Raw genomic sequence first — 25,088 nt, 5'->3', positions numbered from 1 at the left:
GCTTTTGGAAAAAAATAGGCCAACTCTCATTACTTTTTCTAGGAACCGTTTTTGAAAAATTTTATGACTTTCCTCCATTTGAGGCAGACTCATTTAACTCATACCCAATGGTGAAATTATAAATATTTTGCTATGAATAGTTTTACCTCTCCTTTGTCATTTTTTTTTTTGTCAAGTGCATTATGTGCACACAATTTCCACCAAATAAAGGCAGAAACAATTTCTTAGGATTTTGCTTTTCTCTCCTGGGCAGCAATTATAATTTGCTTGGAACATAGTTTATTGTAAGTCATCAAATACATTTCCCTAAGGTGTCATTGCATACCACCTATCTAAATATTTTTTCTGCTGATTTACTTATTTATTCTTCAGAACAAAAATAAAGAAAGCCCTATGACAAAAAAAATATAATTTACTTATCCAAGGGTCTTACAAAAAAGCGTGTACAACTTTAATACACTGACCCTCTATTTACAATGAAGATCTCCAGCATCATAGTTTGTAACCTAATTCTGTGCTTTCCAAAAATTCTTAGTTTGAACTTACACACAGAAGAGATTTACACTGAGCAAAGACTATATATTTGAAAAAGGAAAACCCAGTTATAAGTCCAGACATCATGGAATCGGGTTTTTTTGTTTTGTTTTCAGTCACCAAGTTAACAAACATATAGAGCTCTTAGACGTGCCCACACTCCACTCGGCCGACAGTATGATAGTGAAAAATAGTCTTGCCCTAACAGGGCTTGAACTGTGGTATGGAAGGTAGAAAATAAACAGATAGTGCGTCTGCTGCGTTACTTCGTGGTCAGTGGCAAGAAGAAGATAATGTGGGCAGGGAGGACCCGAAACGGGAGGTTGAGGTTGCACACGTGGACTGGGGCGGCTCGCGGTGAAGCTGAATTTTGATGAAAACCTGGAAAGCGCAAAGGAACTAACTCTACAATGTCTGAAGGAGCAGCACTTGACGGAGGAGCAGCAGCCAGTGCCAAGGGCCCGAGTTGGGAGTGTGCTCGGCTGTTTGGGGAGGAGCAAGGAGGATCAGAGCTGGCATGGAGGAAATGAAAGGAAGAGAAATTTAAAGAAGGGGCGCAAGCTTGCAGGGTCTTACCCTTGTACATTCTTTGAATTGGTAATAAATACTGCCTCGAAAATAATTAGAAGTTTTATGATCCTATAAAATAGCTACTCCAGGTGAAGGTACTCTAAATAGAATATCTTAAAGAAGGAAATATAGGTATTATAATATATGCACTAGAATAGAAATAGGATTTTATTCAGATATATATGTAAGGATAGATACATATGTATAGATATATAAATAAGGACGATTACTTATCAGACTTTAAGGTTAATTTACTTGGAAGTGACTTTTTTTTAAAGATTTTATTCATTTATTCATGATAGACATAGAGAGAGAGAGGCAGAGACACAGGCAGAGGGAGAAGCAGGCTCCATGCAGGGAGCCTGACGCAGGACTGATCCCTGGACTCCAGAATCACACCCTGGACCAAAGGCAGGCACTAAACCGCTGAGCCACCTAGGGATCCCCAGAAGTGAATTTTTGATACTCAAAGTCCTTGGCTGCGTGTGTACTACATATAGTGAGTCTTTTCTATACTTCTTTTTTTTTTTTTTTTAAAGATTTATTTACTTTAGAAAGAGCACACACAAGCCAGAGGAGGGGCAGAGGGAGAGAGAGAGAGAACCCCAAGCTGACTCTCTACCAAGCTCAGATCCCAGGCGGTTCATTCTCAAGATCCTGAGACCATAACCCGACCCAGTAACAAGAGCCGGAGGCCTAACAGACTGGCCCACCCGGCCGCCCCTCCTTTAAATCTGAAGCTAAAGATATGTATTAGAGAAAATTCAATGACCATTGAATTGGGTTTTTTTGTTTTTGTTTTTACCTTTTGAGATAAATCACAGGGTTGATCGTTTATGCTTAGTTTAAAAATATGGCAGAGATTAAATCAAGATGATTTATAAACAGGACTGGCCTCCAGTAGCAGGTAAGCAGCTCCGCCCAGCGAAAGGACCGTTGACTCTGCAAGGCTCAGGGCTCCAAATCCCTCGTGCGCAGCGAAGAAGATTCCTTCAGACGCTCCTTGAATCCAAGGTAGGAGAAAATTATGAGCAGCAGAGCACTGCACGTGTGTACACGATCCTATTCCTTTACAACCTTCCGACCCAGAAAATGCCCAGAGGCGGCAGGAGAGCGAGGCCGAGGAGGACGCAGGGCGCGACCCGAGGCCGCAGCCGCCCCCCGCCCCCGCCCCCGCCCCCGCCCCGGTAGAGGAGCCACGCGGTCCTGAGAAAACTAACAAAAAATGAATTTTAGGACCGAAATGAAACCAAAGGTTTACAGCACCATTTTTATAATTTCAAATATAAATTTGCTGAGATAGAAGGGAAATCTTTAACCCCAACTAGGACACGTGAAACATCTACACCTCATTCCATTCCTCTAAGCAACACTGTGCTTACCCACCAGGGAGAAGAAAACATGTTATATTTCAAGTACGTTTGTCTCCAAAATCCTGAAACTAACGGCCCGTGTCGCTAAGACGGTAAACCAGGGGCGCGGCTGCCCCTGTGCTCGAGCTTCGGCGCGGCCTCCCCGGCGGCCGCTGAGTCCCCGCAGTCGCGGCCCGCGCCGAGCCCGTGGCAGCCGGCAGTGTGGCCGGCCCGGTCCGGGTCGAGTTGGCGCGTTGCCCGGGGAACCCGGGGGGCCCACTGCCCCCCTACCGGGTAGCGGGACTTGCTCCCAGTTATCTTTACGTCCCTGCACCAACAGGACGGATGGAGGCCGGGAAAACTGCTGCCGAGCCCCACCAGCACCACGCAGTGTGACTTCCCTGCGTCTCCCGGGCCGCGTGCCATCCACGTGCGGGTCCCCTCCGAGGTCTAAGAAAGCAGGCGTCGGGAGCGCCTCCGCGTGAGCCCCCTGGCGGCCTGCTCGGGCCCAGCGCACCGCCCCACCCCGCGCCGCACGCACCCGGCCTCCGCACCTCCCCCCTAGTGCACGCCCCCCCACGCACCCCGCGCACCCGGCCTCCGCACCTCCCCCCTTAGTGCACGCCCCCCCCGCGCCCCACGCACCCGGCCTCCGCACCTCCCCCCGAGTGCACGCCCCCCCACGCACCCCGCGCACCCGGCCTCCGCACCTCCCCCCGAGTGCACGCCCCCCCACGCACCCCGCGCACCCGGCCTCCGCACCTCCCCCCGAGTGCACGCCCCCCCACGCACCCCGCGCACCCGGCCTCCGCACCTCCCCCCGAGTGCACGCCCCTCCCCCCGCGCCCCACGCACCCGGCCTCCGCACCTCCCCCCGAGTGCACGCCGCCCTGCATCGCACGCACCCGGCCTCCACACCTCCCCCCGAGTGCACGCCCCCCCCGCGCCCCACGCACCCGGCCTCGGGGCCTCCTCCCCCCCCCCGGTGATAAAATCCCGGGCAGGCTAGCGTGACCCGACTTTGTCCGCGGCCCCTTCTGTGCCCCGCGACTCACCTCACGCCTTAGGATGGTTCCCAGGACGCTCCTGACGAAGACGGAGACCTGTCCCCAGGTTCGCTCGCACCCACGGCCCGGTTGGGGTCCTCACCGCCCGACTCCGCACTCCCGCCGCAGGTTCCCCCCCGCAGCCCCCCCAGCACCCAGCACCCAGGGCGCGGAGAGGCTGGCCCGTCCCGCCGCGCGAGGCCCCACGGTCGTCCCTCTGCCCTGTTCATCCGGTCACTACTGCTCCAGCCTTTCACACACGTCAGCAATTTCAAGTTCTTCTCCAATCCATTAGTTACCTTCTATATTTTTTTAAAAAGACGTTATTTATTTATTCCTGAGACACCGAGAGAGGCCGAGGCCCAGGCAGCGGGAGAGGCAGGCTCCCCGCGGGGCCGACGCGGGACGATCCGGGATCCGGGGTCACGCCCTGGGCCAAAGGCGGCGCTAAACCGCTGAGCCCCCGGGGATCCTCTTTTTAATATTTTTAAAGCCTATGCAGCTGTGTAGTCTGTTCCAGCGCACTGAAAACTTTATTGTCACAAAGACAATGCGGTCTGATTCAAACTATATTTGAATTTTTTTTAGTTTTTATTAATCCTTAGGAGCTAATGCGTTCAGAGGGCTAAGTGGGACAGTGCCACACGAAATGCTAATGCACAAGGGAAAAAAGACCAGGAAGAGACAAGAGAAATGTGATGAAGCTGTATAAATAATATATATTGGCTGAGATTTTCTTTAGGAAATTCATCACCTCCTTTCAGAGTTGTCTACTGCCTCAAACCACCGCTGAAAGATTATATTAATATTCTAGTCCCTTTAAATGGATTACTTGCTTTGTCAGCGATATTTGTGGGTTTTCTTTCCCTCAGAAACTAGAATATACTCAAATGTGAAAGTTGTGTTGCTGTTTACAGTGTACTTTTACATGTTATCTCGTTTGACTATATCAGCAATGACCTCTTCCTTTTCCTTGACGAGGAGTAAGTAAAGGTGGCGTAAATGTGAGAACGAATTTCTTAAGAAAACCTTTATTTTTAAAAGGAAAAGCAGCTCCCCCATGACATACATACATCCTCCCTCGTCCCAAGAACTAAATACCTATGGTAACCGATGCGAAGCTTTATGATACGGCTGCAGAACCAGCATTTTTGGTCAGCTTCTATTAACTGATCGTCATGGCAGATGAATGAGAAGGGTTGAGAGCCAGTGTCAACTGGCACGCAGACCTAAGGAGCGTCCAATTCTTTCTTAACTGTGCTCTTAACGTTTTATGAGACATACACATGGCTAAGTCACCACATGTTGAAAAGCTCGCTCTCGCTCTCGCTCTCGCTCTCGCTCTCGCTCTCATACAGACACACACACATAAACACACATAAATATAAAAAATGATTTTATTAATGCATTAATGTGTAAAGTTCTTTTATGAATGTTTTCATCTAGTAACAGCTGATAGAAAATAAATAGGTGGTCTCTTATCTAGAGTTATTTACTCCCATTTCACAGAAAATGTGTTAGGTTCAACGAAACAGTTGCAGCTAAGCTAATTATAAGAGTGAATTTACTGTGTATATATTATACCTCCTTGGATTCTTACTCTTTGGGGGGAAATTTTATACTTTTTAGATTGTTTTTATATTTCATACTTTTAAGGGCATTCTTCCACTGAATTCACAATAACAATAACTTAAAGATTTTTTACTAGTCAGCAAATAACCATAGATGAAGTTAAGAGCCTCGTTAAGGAGAAGATCAGTAATGCTATTCTTTATTCTGCAGCCAATAATTTTATAATTAACAGGAAATAGGCCAGTTGTTTCTCCAGTATAGACGGTTTCATAGGAATTCTTGTGATGTGATTGCCAAGAATAGATTTCTGTGTCTGCTTAATGGTCATTGAAGAAATGACACATTTTCCAAGTTAACTGATCAATTTCTTCGGCAGCTCTCTTATTCAATATAATAAAAACAAAGCATATAACCAAGGATTCTAAAGCACATAAAGAATGTTCAAAAGTCTGGCTTTTACACCCATAACATAAATAAGCACCAAGTATATCTCTAAGCTGAGAAAAAGTTATTATTCTCTCTGAGCAAGAGACTAAACCACTAGATAGGATGTACACCAAGCTTCGTGTCTGTGAGTCTGCTTTCACAGAAAGGGAAGTACTCAGCACATTTTTACCACCCAGCAGCACAGAGAGCCCACAATTATGTTTAAGACAAATCCATATTGTGGGCTCGAACAATCACTGCTATATTAAAAATCTCAAGTAACACAAAGATCGTGTTAACACACAAAATCAATCAGATAGATGTTTGAAGTCCACAAAGAAGTCACTGTAGCTATTCTTCAACTATTCCTTTGATTTCTTTTTCCTTTCTTTTTTTTCTTCTTTTTTCTTTTTTACTTCCTTCCCAAAAATCAGACCCTGATACTGGCAAGTTGAATTAAAAACCTGTCATAAGACATCTGTAAATGATTCTGTAACCAATGGCCATGGCCAGACCCCAAATTTAATTATGTGTAAAATGACAAATAAAACAGAAAAAGTTCCAAACGTAATTAACATGGCGAACATTAAATAGATTCAATGGATATTATATTTAGAAAGTCCCAGCATTGAACAGGCGCCTAGCGCAAAGGCAGTATTTTTCTTCGCATCACACACAGCACTAGTCATGAACGAGAGCATGCAACAATTGATTTAAAACCTTTCTGAAACTGTGGGTGTTTTTCTCCACACAAATACATCATTGAAAACACGACACAGCTCCATGAACAAAGAGGCTAGGCCCATCCATGCCAGACGAGTAGCATGAACAGAGAGGACAGTTGCTTCCTTGTCGCCAGCCCTCCTCTGGGCTAAACACAAAAAACTTTCATGTCATTCAGATTTCATTTCTAGTTTGAGATGTTTTCCAGGAGTCTATTTTGGTTCAAGTGCTTGAGGGATTGGTAATGTGCCCTGGTCTTGGGCGAGCAGCGTCATGCCTGTGCAGCCAAGTTTAAGAACCACTGATGGATGTTCCTTCTGACCTAGATGGAATACATGTAAAAACTACAGAGTGAGGTTGGATTCCCAAGGTTCCCTGTGGCCTGTGACAATTGCTCCTCATCTTTAGTGTGCATTAAAATTATTGGGAGGACGTATTAAGATAAAGATTGCTAGCCACACCACAGAGTTTCTGAATCCGAAGGTCTGGGACAAGGTCAGGATTCGCATTTCTATCAGATTCCCCTGGAACGCTCATGTTGCAGGCCCGGTGACCAGGAATTAGGGCAGATAAGCCCACAGTACCCAACGTGCTTTTCACATGTGAAGTGAAAGTGACTAAGCCTGGGTTAGTCGGGATTGTCTAGAAAACGGAGCCAACAAGGTGTGTGTGTGTGAAATGCCTTTGACCGATTGGATGAGACCCACCTGCATTATGTGCGGTGCTCTGCTTTACACCTTACATGTTTGTTTACAGAAACATCCAGAGTAATGTTCAACCAGATATCTGGACACTGTGACCCAGTCAAGTTGACACACAAAGCAAACTACACATGTTCCCATCCACCCACAAATGTAAATACAACATTAAAAAGAAATAACTTCTCATTTCCAAATCTCTTTATTATTGCAAGTTACCAGGGGTACAGTTCACATTAATCAGACGGTGATAGAAACAATAAGAAAGTTGAATGATCCAAAAGTGATTGAGTTTGGCCATAGTCAGTGACAAAACCCTCAGTGTATTTAGTGACCCAGCAGGTACAGCTTTCTATGTGATATTTTAGGATGCTTATGAAAAACAGACCCGGGACTCACTCAAGGTACAATTAAGAAGCCGACCCTTCCCCTTTCCAGTGCTCCTGTGCTGGGTGACAGGGCTCCACGGTGTCTGACGCCCTCGAGATTGCCCGCTCCCTCCATCAAAACCTCTATGTCCTATGCTCCTGTCCCCAAAATCTCGTAATCTCAGCTGTAAACATTATGACAAACGAATATGCCGTGAAGTGCAGAGATAATTTGATGACACTGACTGATTTTTATGTGGCTCAATAAAGCCAACCCCTGCCAACATTATTTTTCTGAAATTGCAGGTGGAGAGCAAAGCTAAGCACGTAAAGGAACTTATTTTTCACACTGGGGTCTATGACAAGGCGAGCCTTAGCGGGAGAGCTTTTTCAAAACATTCGCTGTGTCACTAGTATGCAGGCCACATTAACGCGCCTGGGGATGGGTTGGTTCCAGAAAATTCGAGTAAAGCCCCTCCTCCCGCATCAGTAGTTCTCAATCCTAATGATGTATTACATCACCTGGTGGGTTTTCACTGTGTCCAGATGCCAGGGCCCTCCCTAATCCAGTTATGAAAGAGCGTCTAGGATGGTGGGGCCACGGACCTGCTCTCCCGGCCCCCCTGGTGCCGACGGGCCTTCCATTTCCAAGCGACGTCAACCACGAGGTCACTGAGCTTGTAAAGAAAGCAGGCTACGTTACCCATCATAAACAAAATCTTTGTGGTATCAGTTTTACCATCTATAGTTACAGACTTTGTACCTCGAGTCAGCTGAAGTGAGAAACAGCCTCGTATGGGAAGAAGTCTGGGGGGAACATGGACCTCTGCACCTCCTAACTTCTCGTTCTCTCAGCTTTCTCTCTGTTACCCTTTGAAAAATTCTCCCTTTCTGGAAATTACCACCGTAGGTATGGGGCATTCCAGGTACTTAGGCAGAACAACAGGGTTTTAAATAGAATGATGATTAAAAATAGAGCATTTTCCCCCCTGATGGGGCTTTTCGTTTGCTAGTCTAATGAGCTTGAAAGACAAATGGCCTGCAACCACCCTGAAGTTTCTTGTAACATTTGATCAACCGGAGCAGGGGCAGGTCCTCAATCAACTGAGGCCGCTCGGCGGCTCCAGCCCAGACAGGAGCTCAATGAGTCTTATTGATTGGCTGACAGAGGATGAATTGTTCTCACCGTTTATTTCAGTTTTTAAGGTATTTCAAACACACATCTTTTAGTGCATATTTTAAAATAAGATACATACTTCCTTTTTTTAAAATTTATTTTATTTATCTATGTGAGAGAGCGTGAGAGAGAGGAAAGGCAGATGGAGAGGGAGAGGCAGACACCCCGCTGAACAGGGAGCCTGACGTGGGACTCGATCCCAGGACCCGGAGATCATGACCAGAGCTGAAGGCACAGGCTCAACCGCTGAGCCCCCCAGGCGCCCCAAGATACGGACTTAAATATTTGAATTTTAGAAAAGCAACGTAAACCTTCAGAAAACATTCATACTGAAAAAGTTTCTGTTGGCCTCGAAGAGGTAACTCTGAGAAAGAAGAAAGGACCAATGCTCGCGTAGAAGCGCTGAAGAACTGTCCCCAAAGTGTTTTTTCAGATTTTGGACTTAAGAGAATTTTAGGCACGTGGGGGGCAAAACATTCTCGCTGTTACAAATCCTTACACAAAGGAGACACCCACCCTCCAAACAAAACCTCACCGTCTGTGACTGCCCGTGGGTAGGCCCGCATCTACACGGTGACCCCTCGGCCCCCCGACTGCAAGGGCGCCGCGTTGGAGAGCCGTAGGCGGCCTCGGGGGTACCCCATGCCCCGGAGGAAGCTCAGGCCCCCCGAACCCAAGCCTCTCGGCCGCCTCTGCACCTAGCACCTGCTGTGAGGAGCAGGATTAGGGGCTGCCGGCCGCCCCCAGCATCTTCATCAGCTTCTCAGAAACCGGAACGTGAGGCCTACCTCAGATCAGCCTCTGTCTCTGAAAGGATCCGAATAGCACCGTGGAGCTCTGGAAAGCTGGGCTCGCTTTGGTAAATTAGACATCTCTGAACACAATCTTTATAGCTGGAAAATCGGAAAATCGACGATTTCTCCTATAACTCCAAATGTAAAAGGACATAGAGAAGATGTTTGACAAGGGGCGCCTGGGTGGCTCTGTTGTTGGGCGACAGACTCTTGATTTTGGCTCAGGTGGTGATCTCAGGGCTGCGGCTCCGGCCTCGGGTACCTTGCTGGGATCCACGCAGGCCCTGCTTGGGATGCTCCCCCCTCAACCCCGCCCCACCACTCATGCTCAGGCTCTCTCTCTCTCTCTTTAAAAAAAAAAAAAAAAACCAAAAGATTCTCTCCCTCTTCCTCTGCCCCCACTACTCTCATGTGCCGCACTCTCTAAAACAAAAAAAAAAAAAAAGAAAGAAAGAAAGAAAAGAAAAGAAAGAAAAAGAAAAAAAGAAAATGTTTGGCAAGAACAGTGTACTGAGTGAACGTGAGCGAAGACATCAGGGTAATTAATTTGTTAACAGCATAAAGAAAATTTTCAAAGACGACCAGAATGCCCGGGGCTAGTCTACAGTAAATATGAGCACCACTTTTACATTATTTCAATACATTTTAAGATACACGGATCATTAATATGCAGTTTTCAAGTGGGTAAGGTTGGTGATGCTTTTTAATGGTGCATTTTGTTGTATTCATCTTTATTCATTTAACTTTTCAGTAATGTCTCATTTTGTTTGCAATTGTGCCACAAAATAGTTGCATCCGTATTTGCAAATAGGAAAAGAATGAATGAGGTCGTAAATATAATTATTAATTTGCATAATATTTATAATTATTATATTTATGTAAGATTTATATAATTTGTAATAACATTTATTTTATATATACAATTACAGATAATGATTATATCACAATATTAGTGATACTGTTCATAATCAAATTAAAATACTAAATATTTTAAATGCACAAAATTAAAGTATTTGGCTATATTATATGTATTTGTTATTTGTCAGTTTTGATGTTAATATTCTAACACCACTTCCTTCCTAGCCTTACAATACAAGTTTTTGTTTTATTTTTAAAAATGACTAAGAAAAGTTGCATTCAAATATGAAATTCAGTAGATCTCTTTAGAAGTAAAACTCAACTGTCATGGAAAACTTATGTTAATTGGATCTATTTTAGAGATACATGCTAGAATGGTAATTGCGTTTAAACACATAATTAATAAATAAAACATGAATTATTATGACTCAAAGAAAGTCTTCAAATTTTAAGTCTCTTACAGTTCACAATTTCAGTAAAGCAAAAATACATATGAACCTCCGTGAGAAGTCCCATTGTTGCTTAGTCAGCATTAATATGCTCATCACTGTCTACTTGGTGCTGGCCTTGTTATCAGCAAGTTTCTAATATCTCAAACTAAGATATTTTTGAAAGAATGAGAAATGCCATTTGTCAGGCAAATCCCTTCACTGATTTCATTGCAAGATTTAGGAGGCACAGAGTCAGAAGAGAACTTTTTAACCTAGTTTATTCTTTGAAATGTTGTTTTTACCTTACAACAAATACTGCTGTCGCAGAGATAAGAATAAGAAAAATCCCGATAATTTTCAGGATTACACAGGACACACCCAACGTATTTGATACAGTTGCTTTGGGCTACCCTTCAACCACCTGGACACTCATCACGCTCTTCAGCTTGAAGGAGAACCTATTTTGCTCATTGAAGTGTCAACTGCATCTCTTACCCTGCACAGCGCAACTAAAACTTTGCTTCTTTGGTTAAATTCAACAGGTAATGAGACCTTATTATGAACCTGGCACTTTAATATACATTCAAAGAAATACTTGAGGATAAGACACGATAATTGAGGAAAGAAAGAGAGAACTGTAACTTTTATAGCTCACAAACTCAATGAGCAAATAGTGCAGATGCACACGAAATAATGCATTTTAGTAAACCACACAATAGTTCCCAAAAGTGATGAAATAATTACTAGTCCCACAAGGGAAAGGGAGACAGGCCCGAACATGGGAGGGAGGAGTGGACAGTAGTACTCTAAGGCAAGAGACTAACTTTTGTTCTTAGAAGAATGGATAGAGAGGAAGGGGCCATGCTTCCACATTTAGAAGAACAACTTGAGTAAAATTGTGTCACTGGCAATAATCAAGGTCTGAGAGACATTAAAAGGAAGAAATTACTGGTCATGAAATGCTGGACAAGGATGAAGACAAAAAGAAATGATTATTTTTAAGGTCCAAATCCAGGAGACCAAGAGAGCAAAGTGAAGGTAAATGTGAAGGGACCTTTCACAAGAGAAAAGCTTGAGTTGGGTTTGCGTATGTTGAATATTCAGCCATTCCCGGGACAATCAGGAGAAAATTAAAAGTGGTACCAAAGCTTGACCAACATGAGATGTAGTCACTGCCACCATTTCTGCTACAAGGAAAAGCATAATAACTAAAACTTTTAATTATTTTGATCATAGCATCTCTTCCTTCAATATGAAACACAGAGCAGCGGATATTTTCAGTAAAGGTTTTAGAGGGATCCCTAGAACTCCTGAATTTTCAGCATCTCTGAGGAAATGAAGTTCAACTCAGGGCCATTTCAGCCCCTTCTATGGCTTTTCTTATAGGCTCACTTCCCCACACTCATCAAAAGTTTTCCTATTTCTTCTAACAGTCTTCTAATTCATTAACTCGAACTTTGCTCCGAGAATATGAGAAAACTCTGTGTCTGGAGTATCAAGGTGAAGAATAAGTAGCATGATCATACTTCCATCCTCTCACTCCCTAGACAGATGGCATGGTGCAAGCTCCCCACCAGGAAATAAGCAAACTGACCATAAGCTTTTTCCATGTTTGGCAACATGATGTTTTCTAGAAACAGAGAGTAATGATCCAGGCTCAGCTCAGATTTTTGGTCCAAGAAATACAATAGTGTAACCAGAAAAAATTCAAAAATATTCAAATTGGGGTGCCTGGGTGCCTTACTCAGTTGAGTATCTGACCCTTGATTTTGGCTCAGATCATGGTCTCAGGGTTACAAGACAGAGCCCCTCATTGAGCTCCAGGGAGTCTGCTTTGGACTCTCTCTCTCCTGTCCCTCTGCCCTTCCCCTCACCTCTCTCTCTAAAAAACAAAAACAAAAAAATAAGACATTCAAATCATTTAAAAATGTCCTCTTAAAAATGGTGACAAGATGGAAATAGACTTTAAAAACCGCAAATCATCTGAAATATTCATTCTCCCCATCTTTACAACTCTTAACATTCCCCATATGGAAGGCAGCAGCTCCTAAAAGTCTTCCTCTCTGATGCTCTCAAGGCCCCACCACCATCCCGTGAGAGGCTTGCCTTTCCTTCTAACGCTATTCTTTTTTCTCTTCCCAAAGTAAATACTCTGTCTTCCCTTTTTCAGTTTTTTTTTATTATTATTATTTTCTAGTTCATTGCCTCAAAACAGCACCAAAGTAACATGGGAATTGAAAGAACTTTCCTTGGAGGTCAGAGGGAAGAAGAAAATCCGGAGGGGTAAGCAGCACATATTGACGTTTGCAGTTCCCATCACATATGGATGCCTAGTTTCAGGGTCGTTTACTTTTAATGTGTCTTATTTTGTCCTCAAATCTAGGCTCTTCAGCAGACAATTCAAATTCTCAGGAGATTTCTGGGCTTTTGGAATCAGGGCGAGACTGAGTTGAAACCTCCGTTGTGCAGTCAGCTCACCCGGGAGGCGCCACTGTCTTCAGTGCTTCTGGGCCAGGGGAGTGAGGGCCTCAGCGCTGGGCCCAGGCGGTGCCAGGGTCTCGCTGGCCTCGGGCTCCCACAGTGCCCCCCAGAAGGCAGGCACGGGGTGCAGTCTGCTCCAAGAGCTAGCGCAACATTCACATGTTGCCTGTTTTCCTCACACACACTGGGTTTCTGTCTTATTTTGTTTTTAAGGAGTCAGAAGTTGGAGAATATGATTTATCAAATAGTATTTAGTTTTTTAAGTGTAAGTGTACTACCGAGAAAGAAAAAACTCTATATAGATTGCTTTTCTTTTTCTATGTATATTTTATTTATTTGAGAGAGAGATGGGATGCCTGGGTGGCTCAGTGGTTGAGCATCTGCCTTTGGCTCGGGGCGAGATCCTGGAGTCCCGGGGTCGAGTCCCGCATCGGGCTCCCTTCATGGAGCCTGCTCCTCCCTCTGCCTGTGTCTCTGCCTCTCTGTGTGTGTCTCTCGTGAATAAAAAAATAAAATATTTAGAGAGAGAGAGAGAGAGAGAGAGAGAGCAGGAGGGAGAAGCAGACTCCCCACTGAGCAGGAAGCCTGATGAGGGACTCGATCCCAGGACCCCAGGATCATGACCTGAGCTGAAGGCAGACATTTAACTGACTGAGCCACCCAGGTGCCCCATCTTTTCACTTTCCTAAATGTCTTTTTCTTTCTAAAATGTCCAAGGACTTTTAGGTTATGGGTAGTGAACATCTACTTAACTAACAACTCTTATATCAACTACGAGTTTCAATGACATGCTTGTTCAGCTGGGTGAAGGGACAGCAGCCGAAGTCACGCCAAGGGGCTTCAGAGTTTCCCTAAGTGCTAGGGAACTTGGAAGACACCAACGAATTATAATCACGTAGCAAATAACAATTACATGAAATAAAAGGCAAATCATCCAGAACGAATGAAATCTTATTTAAAGCACATTATGTACCAGGTAAGAGAAGTGCTGAATATTTGAGTGGGGATGAAAGAAAATTTGAAACCAAATTCTTTGATTTTAGATAGCTATTCCGTGAATGCATATGTTTAATAGCATATTATAAAGTGTCACTTCTGAAACACCCTTATGCTCGCAGACAGCGTATTCTTAGGTCACAAAATTATGACGTATATATATCAAGTCACTTAGCGCTGCTGGCAAGTGTTGCCAGCCTGAAATATAAAACAGAGAGGATAATAAAACTTTAACAAGCAGCAATAAAACTAATGAAATATAATCTCAAATATACTAGTCTAATTCATCCAGAGAGGAAACACAATCACCCAATCCCGGGGATGAGGAAATGAAGCCAGCTCCATAAAAACACATATTCATCACAGTAACATGGATCATTTTAGAATTAGAACCAAAGAGCATTCAAACTGGTTACAAGAGTGTGATTATCAGGGCCAAATAGATGAGGATGACAGGATGAAGCAACATGTGTAAAAGCGTATTTTGGCTCAGTATTTAAAGCTGTGGAAATGAAAATATTGATATTATTTTTATTATTTTTAATAGAATCTTCCGTGCTGAGGACAGAGAAACTTCACGGTCATCAAAGTGAGCAGCATTTAAGAAATTAAGACTTCCAAGCTCACTATATGAGCGGGTCACAGTGTATTTATACGCAGTTCACACGTGCCTGTGGACCACGCGTCCAGTCCCAGGTAACTCCTGGGCCCCCGAGGTTGGGATTAAACTATCACGAATTCCGCTCCCCCCCCCCGCCCCCGCTGCCCCCCACTTATTCTCATCCTTCTCCTCTGTTCTTGAGAACCTGGATTTCCGAATTCAAGGAGCAGCAAGGAGAGGGCAGGAAAGGGAAGGAAGAGTGGGAAAGGGCAGCACAAGGAGGGAGGAGGGCCAAGGACAGGTGCTCTGCAAGCCCTTCCTCGGGAGCTTCGGGGCTCTGCACACAGAAGTAAGGCAGCGAGCTAACCAGAGAACAGACCTTCCCAAAGATGGAATCAGAAGAGACAAGGTTTTAGTTTTTTGGGTTTTTTCCCCTTTAAGAGACAACTTGCATGATCGTGCATGGAGTACAGTTACACATCCAGGTAAATTAGCAAAGGGAAACGGGTCAGCGCTGCCCATTCCTGGGGGCACCCACGAGACAACCAGGGGCTCTGCGCTTGGTGCTCACCGCGGGGAGACGGGAACATCAGAGGACTGTGTACCAAGGATTGGTTTCTTCTACCCAAGGAGGCTGAGGAAACACAGAATGTCAAGTGCGGTCAAATCACGAATAGGACGGGATGCGGAACTCTGTTCAGCTGCGTGTAAGACAAGCACAGGCCATGCGGACGACCAAGGCCGCGCGGAGATTGTGGAGGGCTTGGGAATTTCTCTTAATCAAAGGGCAACCTGGTGGGAGTGTTTTCCTAAAGTGATGAACTCACAGAGAGTCCGATTACCTGCCACAGGCTTGATTGACTAAGGCGTTTGCAGAAACTCTAATAAGGGTTTTGTTGAAAGACAGCAATGGAAAGAAGGTGTCACCTGAAAAATGTATGAATAATAAGATGGACTTTTTCCTTTTTTTAACCCTACATTTAAATGATAGAAAATGGAATATGAGGTTAAACTCGAGTATTAATAATCAAATTCATCCTACCTTCTATTGTTTCACTTTTCTTTTAAAAATTTGTATACTTCTCTCCATTGGTTTTATTTCAGTGTGTTTGATAGGAGTACTAATACTGGCCTCAGAATTGTTCACTATTTCCTGCCTGTACTGAAATTTTAATATCTAAGTATATGCCTTTCCATCTTAAACGTGGTAAATATTCGGTGGCTCAGTCAGGCATCCGACTCTTGGTTTCTGCTCAGGCCATGATCTCAGGGTGGTGAGGTGGAGCCTGAAATCCAGCGCCCAGCCAGGGCAGAGTCTGCTTGCGATTCTCTCTCCCTCTTCCTCTGCCCCTTGCACTCGTGATATCTCTCTCTCTCTCTGTCTCTTTCTGTCTCTCCAAAATAAATAAATAATTCTTTTTAAAAAATAAATAATTCTTAAATAATAATAATACAGAAGGAAAAAAATACACTTTATAGAAATGAAATAATAAGGTTTGTAAGAGTTATAGGTTGATAACGAGTCATTGCTATTATTTTCCTTCTTAATATAAATGCCTGATAATTATTTTTGCTAGATGATGCCTTTAACATCAACCTGCTTTCAAGGTTCACTAATAATCCTACCTGCCTAGGTGGGGGAAGGGGAAACCTCAATATAAGAGCGTAAGTCGACAGTATTCTCAATACAAAGGCTGCTCCATGGAAATGGAGAATTGAATTAGGCTACCTTTATGCTTGAAGAGGGTAATTTCACTTGCTACTTCACAGTTGAGCCTTTTTAGGGCTCGCTTTCATTATAACATATTCGTGTAGCACCATCGTGTGGTAAATCAGACACATACCAGCTTACTTGAAATAGTGCTAGAAGATCCCAAGAGAGGGGGGAAAATGTGCTATTTGTTTGAATGTATTCTGATCACTTTCATTTCATCCAGAAGAGCCTAGAAAGAGTTAGCTGTGGTGACTCATACCCATAGATCTAAGCAAAGTGCTTGTTTACTAGATGGGCTGTGTTTGAAGTCAGAACCACGGCCAGCATAACTGATAAAAACACAGGGAGCAAATTAACGTTTCCCATTTTGGAACTGTTTTAATGTTCTGGGTCTCTCATATAAAAGGTCTATCAACTATTAAAAGTTGCATCTTTTATATGTTTCCAAAGTCACAAGTTATAGTTAAAATAATATTCTATAACCGATGGTGCCTTTCTTATCTAACTGAAAAAAACCCTGAGTATATAAATGGGCAAGTTTAAGTGCACATATAGGGTGTTTGAAAGGAATTTAAATGGGAAATGTTAAACATACAGCTTAACAGCATACTTTCCTCAGTTAGATCATTTGTATCCATTTTCAAAAGCACAAAATCAAACTTTAGTTTTAACTCTCTTCTGCTTAATTTTCAATATCATCTCTAATACTGAGGAATGGGTGTAACGCTGCAATTGCTTTAACAGATTTATGTTTTACAAGTTAAAATTTTTCTTCCAAGATCAGAACATGGAAGTCAAAAATATGAATTGGTAAAGCAGTAACTCTGGATTTAAATACAGAAGTTCTTCTTATAAAGATTTTAATTTTTTTTCAGAAACAAAACATAATTAAAATTTAAATATAGCAAAAACTACAGGAGGTACAATTCTCTCACTTTAGAAAGTATCAAATGGGCTGATGAAAATTTTGCCTTTAATTAATAGTGTAAGGAGAGAAAGTACGATTAATTAAACTCTATTAACTTTATATATTGTTTTAAGAAATGACAAGTGCTTTCAACTATATTACCTCAGATTATAAATTTAAATACACCAAACGATTGTGTGGGACGAAATTCTAATTTGTTTTCCTCTTTCCCTGTCCCAATTGAATACCAACCACAAATTGCTTACTATATTTAAAGATACAAAATTATCAACAGATATAAAATCAGAAAATGAGAGGGGGAAAAAAGATCAAAAAAGCAAATATCCTAATGAAGAAAAAAAAGAACATATTGAGTAGAGATGAAAATTATCTAACCCAAAGATTAGACAAACACTATTATTTGGTTGTAGGAGAGTCTATTACGGAAAACAAAACAAATCCAGTAGATAGACATAATAAAACAAGTAGAACGCCTCATGGAATCTTGACACACTTAAAGTCCACAAGTTATTTAATTGTCTGCCAATCCCATAAAAGTTTAATTTAGTTCACAGTGGCTTCGGTTCCACAGGTGTGTCAGGGGCAGCTCCCCGGGGCGGGGCTACAAATCTAAAGCCTCCTGAATCTTCACCCTCATGAAGATGAAGGGCATCTAGAAGATCCAGCTATGAGGTAACCCCAAGGAAGGAGCACTGGTCGCCTTCATAGATACATGTCTGTTTTCTTAAGAACAGAGGCAGTCTGGGTCAACGTTTTTTGACTGCCTTACAGAAACTCATTTAAAATAGTTTTATACAGAATGGGCATTTGTTACAGGGATATAAGTGTATAGGGCTCCTCAAAGGGCATCCAAAGACAATAATGGGATTGGTTATGGAAGCTGAGACTAAGTATTTAGAAAGTAGTATAGTGTTTTGTCTGCTGATTCTTTTTAAAAATCTAGTATTAGTTTCCTATGGCCATTGTAACAAACTGCCACAAATTTGGTGGCTTGAAACAACAGATTTATTGTCTCGTAGTCCTGGAGGCCACTCCAACCGTCTTCTTCCAGGAGGGCCTTGAGTTAGTGAAGCATCTTAGCCAGCATAGCAGAGAGCAGGAAGTGCTCGAGAGTTCTCCATCACCACTGCCTCCCAAGATGGCTATAAGCCAAGCACTGATTAGGGAGGGAGTATGGAGCCGGCAACGTTGCCTTGAGTCTGGACAAACAGTGCATTGTAAGTCACATTCCAAAATTCCCCTGCTGCATAAGGCTATCACCACCCTTGCTTGAAATAGCACCCTTGCCACTTACCTTCCCCCTCTTGCTTCCCTTACTCCCTCACCAGTTTATCTGGGAGCACTCTCTTAATAAATGGCTTGCATATGAAGCCCTTGCTTAATGTCTCCTTATATTGAAGAAAGTGACCTACCACTTAAGGCATTTCACAGACATCATGTTTAATCTCCCCTTAGACTGGGAAACCCAACCTAAGACAGAAGCTATCTCATACAAGCCAAGGCGAGAGGAGCATCCAAACCTCATTGAAGAACCAGAACCAAATTTCCCACTTCTCTCTCTGGGCCTCCCGAGCCTCATGAACTATTGTTTTTGAAGGTCTGTTTTATTTTTGTCTCTGCATACATCTATCTCTGAAGACTTTATTATATATGACCATAGCTTTCAACCTAACTTTTTGGTCTCTATAATTTTCTTCCATTGAATATAATAACTCTCCACAATCTGTTAATGACTTTTATAACAGTTTTATATAAAGGAAGCTTATTTCAATGAGCTTTAATAGAAAAAAAGGATCACTCCACAGCTTTAGAGATTATAACACTCTTCATAGTGATAAGCGAGATTAATTATTTCTCAGTCTCATTCAAGTGTGGAATAAAGGGGGAATCTGATTGAACCCGATTATATTGAGGTAATATAATGATATTATATTGATCCTAACACCAGTCATGATCAGTATATAGTATACAAATAACAGTCAAGCTTAATCCCTTTAACAAAGTTCTTCCTTTATAAGAAAAGAAGTGCATGCTAAAAAGAATAAAATAACTAGGAGTTAACCAAGGAGATGAAAGACCTTTACTTGGAAAATTATAAAACACTGCTGATAGAAGTTAAAGAGGACACAAACAAATGGAAAGATAGTCCATGCTCCAGGCTCAGAAGAATTAATATTGTTAAAATGTCCATATTACCCAAAGCAATCTACAAATTCAATACAATCCCCATTCAAATACCAACATCATTTTTCACCAAACTAGAATAAATAATAGTAAAATTTGCATGGAACCACAAAAGATCCCAAATAGCTAAAGCAATCTTAAGAAAGAAAAACAAAGCAGAAGTTATTACAATTCCACATTTCAGGATATACTACAAAGCTGTAGTGATCAAAACAGCATGGTACTGACCCAAAAATAGACCCATAGATCAATGGAAAAGAATAGAGAGCCAAGAAATAAATCCATGCTTATATGGCCAATCAATCCACAACAAAGGAAGGAAGAATACACAATCAGGAAAAGACAGTCTCTTCAATAAATGGTGCTGAGAAAACTGGGCAGCTAAGTGCAAAAGAATGAAACAGGACTGCTTTCTAATACCATATGCAAGCATAAACTCAAAACGGCTTAAAGACCTAAATTTGAGGCCTGAAACCATAAAAATCCTAGAAAACAGGCAACAATTTCTCTGACATCGAGTGTAGCAACATTTTTTTGGCTATGTCTCCTAATGCAAGGGAAATAAAGCAAACAAACTATTGGGACCACATCAAAATAAAAAGCATTTGTACAGCCAAAGAAACCATCAAGAAAACAAAAAGGCAACCTACTGAATGAGAGAAAGTATTTGCAAATAAACTCCAATAAGGAGTTAACATCCAAAATATATAAAGAAAGTACACACTAAACACCAAAAGTCAAACAATCTGGTTAAAAAACGGTCAGAGCACCTAAATAGACTTTTTGCAAAGAAGACATTCAGATGGCCAGCAGACACATGAAAACACGACAACGTCACCCGTCATCAGGGAAACGCAAACCAAAACTATAATGAGATATCACCTCACATCTGTCAGAATGGCTAAAACCAAAGCCCGCAAGAAATAACAAGTATTAACGAGAATGTGGCGAAATAGGAACCCTGTGTCCTGTCGGTAGAAATGGAAACTAGTGTGGCCACTGTGGAAGACAATAAGGAAATTCTTCAAGAAATCAAAAATAAAACTACCTACCCTATGATCCAAGCCATCGTGCTATTGGGTATTTACCCGAAGAGAACAAAAGCACGAATTCAAAGGGATGCCTGAACCCCCATATTTATTGCGGCATTACTTTGAGTACCTGAGTTATGGAAGCAGCCCAAATGTCCATGGATAGAGAACATGTGGGGTGTGTGTATGGTTGTGTATAGATAGGAACATCCTACATATATTCTGTATATAATACTCCTATATGTATAGGAATACTGCCCCAAACATAAAAGGGAATGAAATCTTGCCATTTGCAACAACATGGACAGAGCTAGAAAGTATAAGGCTAAGGGAAACGAGTCAGCGAGAGAAAGACAGATACCATAGGATTTCACTCATGGGTGAAATTTAAGAAACAAAATAAATGAACAAATTAAAAAAGAGAGAGAGAGACAAACCAAGAACCAGACTGAACCACAGAGAACAAACTGAAGGTTTCCAGAGGGCCGGGGTGGAGGGATGCGAGACGGTGAAGGGCAGCAAGAGCTCACTAGTCTTAGGGCACCGAGGGGCGCAGGGAACCGCTGACTCTGCGGTACACCTGAAACCAGCCACCTGTCCACGCCCGCAACAAAAGCCGTGTACGTGTGGCGTACGGAGGCTTGGCCAAAAGACAGACCAGAATGATTTGCTCTTTCTAGAGTAAAAAGAAAGACAAAGAAAGTCTTCACAGAAATAACCTTAAACGTGGACCTGAAGACTAAGTAAAAGTTCACCTGCGGGCAAGCGGGGGCGTGATATTCTATGCAGAGAAAACCGCATAACCCCGTCCGACCAAGCTTCACATGAAGCTCAAATGAGCAGAAACTCATTTTTTCTGGTGGGGTTTTTGTTGGTGTTGTTTTCGTTTTTGTTTTTGTTTTTGTTTTTGTTTTCCCTATCCTCAGTACTTGCCATAAGGCTGGTCATGCAGCAGCTGCTCGGGAAGGAGCATCCGGGGTTGCTGAAGCAAGAGGGAAGGACGGTGGGGGCGCGGGCGAGACGAGCGAGGGCCCAGGGGGGACAGAAAGCGAGCCTCGGGCACCCCGAGCCGTGTGGGCCGTCGAGGGCAGGGTGCGGAGCAGAGGGGTCCCTGCGAGGGAGGCGGGCCCCGGGGGGGGGGCTCTGGGAGCACGGGCCCCGGGGAATGGGGACCCTCTCATTTAAGAGAAAGGACACGACGGGAAGAAGACAGACCTGCGGGAGTTCATGGAAAGCGCCATCTCAGGCCCATTAATTCTGAGGCGCGGGTGCGTGCTGGGGCGGGGCGTCGGGGCGCTCCCGGCGGGGGCTGCGCTGCGACCCCCAGAAGGCGCGGCGGCCCCGGGAAGCCAGTCCTGAGCGCGGTCCCGCTCCCACGGCGCGACTGGAAGGATTCGGGTCGCAGGAAAAGGCCGAGAGGAGGATTCCCGGACCGCGCAGGGCAGAGGCCCCGGAGCGCGGAGAGCGGGGGCCACGGAGGCGACGGCACGTGGGGGGGCGGGACTGGGACCGGGAAGGCCGCTCCGGGCCGCGCCCTCGGCTCCCGGTGTCACCGCCCGCGACACCTGGGACCACGACCTGGAACCTGCGCGCCGGGCGGGGACGCCACGGCCCTGGGACCCGGAGGCCTGGGGGCAGGGCCAAGCCAAGCGGTAGGGCGACTCCCGGGACACCCCACCGACTCCCGCACACACCCCCCGGCACCCCGGACACACCCCACCGACTCCCCGGACACACCCCACCGACTCCCCGGACACACCACACCGGCACCCCGGACACACCACACCGACTCCCGCACACACCCCACCGGCTCCCCGGGCACACCCCACCGACTCCCCGGACACACCACACCGGCACCCCGGACACACCACACCGACTCCCGCACACACCCCACCGACTCCCCGGACACACCCCACCGACTCCCCGGACACACCCCACCGACTCCCGCACACACCCCACCGGCTCCCCGCACACACCCCACCGGCTCCCCGCACACACCCCACCGGCTCCCCGGGCACACCCCACCGGCTCCCCGCACACACCCCACCGGCTCCCCGGGCACACCCCACCGGCTCCCCGCACACACCCCACCGGCTCCCCGGGCACACCCCACCGGCACCCCGGACACACCACACCGACTCCCCGGACACACCACACCGACTCCCGCACACACCCCACCGGCTCCCCGGGCACACCCCACCGACTCCCCGGACACACCACACCGGCACCCCGGACACACCACACCGACTCCCGCACACACCCCACCGACTCCCCGGACACACCCCACCGACTCCCCGGACACACCCCACCGACTCCCGCACACACCCCACCGGCTCCCCGGACACACCCCACCGGCTCCCCGCACACACCCCACCGGCTCCCCGGGCACACCCCACCGGCTCCCCGCACACACCCCACCGGCTCCCCGCACACACCCCACCGGCTCCCCGGGCACACCCCACCGGCTCCCCGCACACACCCCACCGGCTCCCCGGGCACACCCCACCGGCTCCCCGCACACACCCCACCGGCTCCCCGGGCACACCCCACCGGCACCCCGGACACACCACACCGACTCCCCGGACACACCACACCGACTCCCGCACACACCCCACCGGCTCCCCGGGCACACCCCACCGGCACCCCGGACACACCACACCGACTCCCCGGACACACCACACCGACTCCCGCACACACCCCACCGGCTCCCCGGGCACACCCCACCGACTCCCCGGACACACCACACCGGCACCCCGGACACACCACACCGACTCCCGCACACACCCCACCGGCTCCCCGGGCACACCCCACCGACTCCCCGGACACACCACACCGGCACCCCGGACACACCACACCGACTCCCGCACACACCCCACCGACTCCCCGGACACACCCCACCGACTCCCCGGACACACCCCACCGACTCCCGCACACACCCCACCGGCTCCCCGCACACACCCCACCGGCTCCCCGCACACACCCCACCGGCTCCCCGGGCACACCCCACCGGCTCCCCGCACACACCCCACCGGCTCCCCGGGCACACCCCACCGGCTCCCCGCACACACCCCACCGGCTCCCCGGGCACACCCCACCGGCACCCCGGACACACCACACCGACTCCCCGGACACACCACACCGACTCCCGCACACACCCCACCGGCTCCCCGGGCACACCCCACCGACTCCCCGGACACACCACACCGGCACCCCGGACACACCACACCGACTCCCGCACACACCCCACCGACTCCCCGGACACACCCCACCGACTCCCCGGACACACCCCACCGACTCCCGCACACACCCCACCGGCTCCCCGGACACACCCCACCGGCTCCCCGCACACACCCCACCGGCTCCCCGGGCACACCCCACCGGCTCCCCGCACACACCCCACCGGCTCCCCGCACACACCCCACCGGCTCCCCGGGCACACCCCACCGGCTCCCCGCACACACCCCACCGGCTCCCCGGGCACACCCCACCGGCTCCCCGCACACACCCCACCGGCTCCCCGGGCACACCCCACCGGCACCCCGGACACACCACACCGACTCCCCGGACACACCACACCGACTCCCGCACACACCCCACCGGCTCCCCGGGCACACCCCACCGGCACCCCGGACACACCACACCGACTCCCCGGACACACCACACCGACTCCCGCACACACCCCACCGGCTCCCCGGGCACACCCCACCGGCACCCCGGACACACCACACCGACTCCCCGGACACACCACACCGACTCCCGCACACACCCCACCGGCTCCCAGGGCACACCCCACCGGCACCCCGGACACACCACACCGACTCCCCGCACACACCACACCGACTCCCGCACACACCCCACCGGCTCCCCGGGCACACCCCACCGGCTCCCCGGGCACACCCCACCGGCTCCCCGGACACACCCCACCGGCTCCCCGGGCACACCCCACCGGCTCCCCGGGCACACCCCACCGGCTCCCAGGGCACACCCCACCGGCTCCCAGGGCACACCCCACCGGCTCCCCGGACACACCACACCGGCTCCCCGGACACACCACACCGACTCCCGCACACACCCCACCGGCTCCCCGGGCACACCCCACCGGCTCCCCGGGCACACCCCACCGGCTCCCAGGGCACACCCCACCGGCTCCCCGGACACACCACACCGACTCCCCGGACACACCACACCGACTCCCGCACACACCCCACCGGCTCCCCGGGCACACCCCACCGGCTCCCAGGGCACACCCCACCGGCTCCCCGCACACACCCCACCGGCTCCCCGCACACACCCCACCGGCTCCCAGGGCACACCCCACCGGCTCCCCGCACACACCCCACCGGCTCCCCGGACACACCACACCGGCACCCCGCACACACCCCACCGGCTCCCAGGGCACACCCCACCGGCTCCCCGCACACACCCCACCGGCTCCCCGGGCACACCCCACCGGCACCCCGGACACACCACACCGACTCCCCGGACACACCACACCGACTCCCGCACACACCCCACCGGCTCCCAGGGCACACCCCACCGGCTCCCCGCACACACCCCACCGGCTCCCCGGACACACCACACCGACTCCCCAGACACACCACACC

General features: G+C 47.3%; 2 long non-coding RNA genes across 4 annotated transcripts in view; one reads left to right on the top strand and one right to left on the bottom strand.

The window, feature by feature from the left end:
- LOC144305409 (uncharacterized) overlaps window positions 1-2,954 on the bottom strand; it is a 29,637-nt gene extending 26,683 nt beyond the window's left edge. Inside the window, exons 1-2 of one of the 2 annotated variants that reach the window (XR_013372447.1) lie at window positions 2,487-2,954; window positions 1,910-2,106 (exon numbers count right to left, since the gene is read on the bottom strand). This is a non-coding gene — a long non-coding RNA (uncharacterized LOC144305409). The remainder of the gene's footprint in view (window positions 1-1,909; window positions 2,107-2,486) is intronic. The other variant, XR_013372446.1, reaches the window with a different exon arrangement.
- Window positions 1,868-15,644, top strand: LOC144305410 (uncharacterized). 2 transcript variants are annotated; one of them, XR_013372449.1, is made up of 5 exons: window positions 1,868-2,118; window positions 12,747-12,832; window positions 12,933-14,006; window positions 14,574-14,722; window positions 15,258-15,644. It is a non-coding gene; the product is annotated as an uncharacterized LOC144305410 (long non-coding RNA). The 2 variants fall into 2 exon arrangements; XR_013372450.1 differs by lacking the exon at window positions 12,933-14,006.
- Window positions 15,645-25,088: the final 9,444 nt, after the last annotated feature.

This window comes from Canis aureus, chromosome 35, assembly GCF_053574225.1.
Source record: "Canis aureus isolate CA01 chromosome 35, VMU_Caureus_v.1.0, whole genome shotgun sequence".
NCBI lineage: Eukaryota > Metazoa > Chordata > Mammalia > Carnivora > Canidae > Canis > Canis aureus.
The sequence above is the reverse complement of the archived record's forward strand: the minus strand, read 5'-3'. Positions and strand labels throughout refer to the sequence as shown.